Raw genomic sequence first — 4,921 nt, 5'->3', positions numbered from 1 at the left:
AATTTTGGTGGAGGTAAATAAGAGTAATTTTATAGGATATTAAATAATGTGTTGTAGAGTTTTATCTCCACTAAAGCCACAGCACACTTCCTGTCCACTGCCATATATCAAAGTATGTATTTGTACCAATTGTCTTGTGCAAACTCATATTGCTTGTTCAGTGTTTAACAGAATCCATGTTGGTGATGGTAAGCAAGACTTTGCTCTTAATGATTTACCTTGTTTAATTCATTTTTAATGAGCAGCAGCAGAGCGGGGGAGATGTTATCCACCAATGACCAGAATAAACATAAGTGGGAATATTTTGTATTTTAGATTGCTTTACTTTCTTGCAACCTAAAAAATTTTATTTAGTTCTCAGGTCCTAGTTGCTTTGGCTTTATTCCTCCCTTAGTGTAAAAGCTAGTTCTGTTCATGTAGATGCAGTGGCAGGTTTTCACATTTTCAGTGCCACTCATTCAAGTGACTGCTTTAGTCTCATCCTTTCCCCATCCTTATAACACTGGATTTGCATAATGACTGAAACTAGCACCCCTGTTTAGCTTTCTCATTTCCTGTCTTATTTTGTTGAGCATGTGTTTGTATAGGAATTTCTTTTACTTATGTATTATTCACATTATTTTATTGTATAATGCCTTGGTGCCACTGGATTTTAACATGTCTGACACCCATACTGTAAGACAAATGGTGGAGGTGTTATAAGGAAGTTGGGGGAAGCAGACCACTCCACAAGGGAGTGTGAACCTTAATGTGTGAAACAGCTGTGTACTGCCTTTTGTTCCTGAAGAAGGTATTTAACTGAGAGACATGCTAGGCTCAGTGAGACTCTGCTGACCTGCCCAGCGGTCATGTAGGCTCTCCACAAGCTTGGTTTTCTGTTCTTTGTGTGTTTGGATTAAAGAATGTTAGCTACCGCTCAGTGCTCGTCTGCAGGCTTTATTTAAATGGAAAACCTCCACAACATGTTCCATGTGTGCATTGTCTTGGGTTTTGCTTCCTTTGTTCCTTTGTTTTCCTTTACTCCAAAGTGACCTCATCTCCGTCTCTGACAGTAAAGGAAAGAGAAAGATCTACTGAGAATATGCCAGAGAAGTAGAAATGTCACCATTACTTTTCAGAGTGCAGATTAATGACATACTTAAGCAGAGAGAGTTTGAATTTGGATGTTTATTTTTTAATTTTTTGGACTGCAACAATTTTAATTTGCTTTGCTTAAAGAAACATCACAGGCGTCTTATTTACATAAAGAACACTCATTTATGAAAAAATAAAATATGAAAAAAAAAGTTCTTCATTTTCTATTGTATTTTTTTTTAAACCAGTTAGTGTATGTGTCTATTTGGTAGCTTAGTTTCTTGCAATTATTATACAGCACCCCCTTCTGGACAACAGTAATTGTTACAAAAATAAATGAAACTGGTTGTTACATGGGGAACTTCAGCCTAACATCTTCCATTATACACTCCAGTAGACATAAAACTAATAACAAAACAGTGATGTTGATTGAAAAGTGTGTATCCAAAACAAAAGCCAAACTTTTATTGGGGCAAGGAAAAAACCAACAGGGACCAGATAACAATATCCATCAAACAAAGCTGAATATACAACAGGAAATCTCATAAGCAGACAGACAGTAAGCATCGAACAGAATGAGTGGTCACACCCACAGGAAATGAAAGGGAAACAAGCACTGCCGCAACTAATCGATTAAGCAAGTATACACTCCAATAGCAACGTGTGTTTAAATACACAACAGGAAATGAAGGAAGGTAAACTAGATGGGAAAACAAACACTGCTGCGACTAATCAAGGAGGCAAATACAAAGGAAGTGAAATTTATTAGAAAGTGCAGGCAACAAAAATAAAACTGTAAATAAAAGAGAACAATCCAAAAAAGACAGAACAGAAAATATAATAGAAAATATAATATATAAATCTAAATAATATAATATCCAATATAATTCCAAACTGAAAACACTGTTGTTGGGTTTCCTATTGTTGTATTTTGTCTATACACCCTTGTGGTTAAAAAAAACACCTAAGGTCCAAGGTTCAGGTTCAGGGAAAGTTCATTAGTCCTGGTTAAAGTAATATACTTGGGTATGGTTGTGGTCATGACTGTAACTTTACTGAACAACTGTTTTCACTGACTTCACAGATGACAATAAGCTTGTCATGTAATGAAATAAATGTATTTGTTCAATGTTATTGATCTGATCAAGGTCTAAATAATCCAACACTAAACTTTGATCGGAGCAGGTGCTTAAATCTGTTCAACACTGACCTGTGCTGTTATTTACTTTTTTGGGCCACTCACCAAGTCAGTCAATGGGAAAAACATCCACCGTCCACCTTTTCCACCATGTGTCACTTTGCACTTCAAAATCTCCAACAATTGTTGGATTTGTAAATATGATCAGATGTTGTAAAGGTCACACTAGCTGAGCAGGTAGACTGTGATATCCACACGCCATTGTCATTGTTATATAGTCATTTCACAGTGTATTTGTATTCTTCATATGTGGACACAGAGCAGTTTAATGTCACTGTGTGTGTAGCCTGTGTGTCCTTTAGATATTCTAAACTTGCAGTGGATCTTGTCTCCTTTCACTTTAACTCTCATATGTATGTGTCCTGATTTATGATCAATCTCAGGTGTCTTGAACTGACTTTCTTCATTTAGATAAGTTTAAGCCCTTTGTGAAAAAACCTGCTCACCAGAGGGAAGGTTTGTTGTCAGTAGAGAAATGCAACCAACATAATAAAACTTTCTCATTCATTCATGTAAAATTGTGTTTTTCATACAGGTAAAGACATATCCTCCCACTCTGATGCCTGATTCCATTTAATCCTGCTTTTGATGCTTAGAGTAATGAGACACAAATGTTTGAATAATTGTTTATGGAAAAAATGAAACTAAACTTATAAATTACTGCAGTTTTAGAAAATTTACAGGCAAATAGCAAAATAAACGCATCTATGTAGATCATTTCAAAACTTTGAACAAAAGATAAAATAAAACTGAAAGCCTTTCAAATGTTACAAAACAAAATGTGTCACAAATTCTGCTTTTTAAGCACTCACACAACTGCTTCCTCCTTTTAAACTGAGCAAACCGATAATTCTTATAGGGACGAAGCTTTTTCACAGAAGCAATGACCTGATGATTAAGTTTCCTTTTTGTTTACTCTATGGTAGCATAGAGGCTGCTGGGATCTGTGGAGGAAGCTTTCACAGTGGAGTAGGTAACTGTCTCATCACTCTCACATTTATCCCGAACCTGGAAGCACACAGACCACAGGATGTTTCACCACATGTAACACAACACAGTGAAAACATCATTTACTAATGCACTGATGAAGCCGGAAACATATCATATGCATTACTTTATTTTCACTGTTAGCCTTGTTGGTGTAGCTGATGGAGATGTAGGAAACACCATCTTCATGATCCGCCTACACAGTAAAGAAAACATGATTACTGCTCTCTGAGATGCAGGAGGATCTACACTGACCCGTCTCTGCCAACGATGTCATGTTATCGCTCAAAATGTGTTACCACTTCTTTTGGCTTAGTTTGACAGCAGCGGTTCACTTCCCTTCAGTTTGAAATCTATCTCTTGCACAGTCTCATGTTGTAAAGTTAGTTTTATAATGTTGAAGAACAAATTCAAACAGCAGAAGTTGTGAGTTTGACCTTATTATTTTCTAAATGACTGAAGGATTTGAAGTCAAGCCTGAATAAATATATGCATTACATCAGTGCAACTTCCAGTTACTTTTGAGTGTTTAAACATCTGCAACAATCATAGATAGATAATGATATAAAACACATAAAATGCAACACAAAAGTCCAACTACCAGTACCATAGGGTCTTTTTTGTGATCAGAAAGGACTTTGCACATAGGCTGATGTCATTTTTGGAGTTAATAATTATAAAATCAAAGCAAAAATGAATTTTGCACCCTCTTTTTTTCTTTTCTTGATCTTTTGCTGCACCAACCACTGCATCACTTCTGATCTAGAATTAAAATGTTTAGTAAAGATTATTTTTAAACTCACATTTTCATTGGCTTGTGTTTTGGTCCCTGAAAAGAAAAGAAAAACAGGATTACACACTTGACCACAGAGAAGATTCAGCTTTAATATTTAATGTGGGATTTTCTCTCACCTCTCTTCAGTACAATCAGTTTCACAGCAAAGATTAAAAGTGCTGCTGAAATGACAGCCACGAGGATGTACGGCCACACCAGAGCTGCACCTGAACACAAATATCTGAAGCATTTCATTTACTGTTCAATGTCTAAGAGGTAGAAAAGTTGCAAATATAACATGCATGTGACTTAACAAAAAACTATTCAATCATTGCTTTGAACCCCCCTCCAAAAAAAAGAAAAAAAAGAAAACTCACCTGGGTCATCAGTCTGTGATTTTGTTCTTGTTGTCCTTGTTGTCCTTGTTGTTCTTGTTGTTGTTACTTTTCTTGTTGTTGTTGTTGTTGCTGATGTTACTGTATCTTCATTCAAACAAAAGATCAAATTCAGCTAATTAAAAGTTCTTTCCTCACATCAGTTGAAAGTAATTTTCTCAACCGAATCTCTCCTGGTTTCTTACCTGATGACTGAGGCCTGAAGGTAAAAAGCTGCTCTTTGTTTTCTTCTGTTGTTACGTTACACTTAAAGTCAGAGTTAGATATGTGACTGTATGATGACTTTATAAAAGTAACAGCAGCAGAGCAGGGCGACTGTAATGTTTTTATGTTTGAGTAATCTCTATTCAGACCTCCACTGTCATGGATCCACCTCACTTTGTGTTTACACCGTTTATATGTCCACACAGAGCAGTTTAAAGTCACTTGATCAGTGTTCTTCTGTTCAGTCACTGGTGAAGATTCCAAGAAAAAACATTTAAAAAAAAAAAA

General features: G+C 36.0%; 1 long non-coding RNA gene across 1 annotated transcript; it reads right to left on the bottom strand.

The window, feature by feature from the left end:
- Nucleotides 1-3,395: 3,395 nt before the first annotated feature.
- LOC102211185 (uncharacterized) lies at nt 3,396-4,466 on the bottom strand. Its single transcript, XR_312268.2, has 4 exons — nt 4,412-4,466; nt 4,172-4,261; nt 4,063-4,088; nt 3,396-3,455 (listed from the first exon to the last, which is right to left on the bottom strand). It is a non-coding gene; the product is annotated as an uncharacterized LOC102211185 (long non-coding RNA).
- Between the last annotated feature and the right edge of the window lie 455 nt (nt 4,467-4,921).

The sequence above is a fragment of the Pundamilia nyererei genome, unplaced genomic scaffold, assembly GCF_000239375.1.
Source record: "Pundamilia nyererei isolate P.nyererei 1_Seehausen unplaced genomic scaffold, PunNye1.0 scaffold00332, whole genome shotgun sequence".
NCBI lineage: Eukaryota > Metazoa > Chordata > Actinopteri > Cichliformes > Cichlidae > Pundamilia > Pundamilia nyererei.
This window is presented reverse-complemented; position numbering and strand designations above follow the sequence as displayed.